Below are 812 nucleotides of genomic sequence, written 5' to 3'. Positions count from 1 at the left end.
CACATTGGGGCTTGATTTTGCGTTTGTTGGTGCCATTATGGACTCGTGGATGTGTTGGTCCAGCCGCGCCGCGACACAGTCCACGAGTGCATCAATACAGTTCTCCCTGTTCATGATACAAAGTTACAATAAAAATACGAGCCTTCTGGCTCAAACCGTTTTCGAGTTATCGTGCGTACAGACAGATAGACCGACAGACAGACAAACAGACAGACGCGAAACTTTTTGATCATCACTGGAGTAGTAGGCTTCGCTAATCGCTCAGCCAATAATCCACTCCAAGTTTTCCATATTTAGATTCCTTTGATGAATTGCAAACTTTGAAGGCGAGTAGCCGAAAGAGGTTAGCAATGCCCAAAAGGAGAAGGATTGGACATGCACGTGTTCTATTTGCAGACTATACTGTCATGGAAAGATCTAGGAAGACATAGATGAGCAATGATGAAAAGAAGTCTTCCGAACCTGACAAGGTATACATCAGTGTCTGAATTTCCAAAATGAAATATGATCAGTTCTTTATCTCAGTCAAATGTCATGCGAACTTATCCTCCTAATTTTTTCCGCAGGCATCTAAACTCAAGGGAGAAAAATCAAATGTGAGAAAAGATCAGGATGCTGCAATACTTGCACAGAACGACCTCAAAAGATCATTCCTGACCTTGCACGATGAAACTGGCAGCACATCACCCAAGCAGCAGAAAACTGAAGATGTTCTCAATTATAACTAGGTAGATGTACGCCAGACCACGTCTCGCGTAACAGGCTTCGCGATATCTCACGAAACACTGTTACGCTGCGACGCGCCTGGCATA

The sequence above is a fragment of the Frankliniella occidentalis genome, unplaced genomic scaffold (assembly GCF_000697945.3).
Source record: "Frankliniella occidentalis isolate FOCC.00 unplaced genomic scaffold, Focc_3.1 Scaffold206, whole genome shotgun sequence".
Taxonomy (NCBI): domain Eukaryota; kingdom Metazoa; phylum Arthropoda; class Insecta; order Thysanoptera; family Thripidae; genus Frankliniella; species Frankliniella occidentalis.
Note: the sequence above shows the minus strand (reverse complement) of the source record.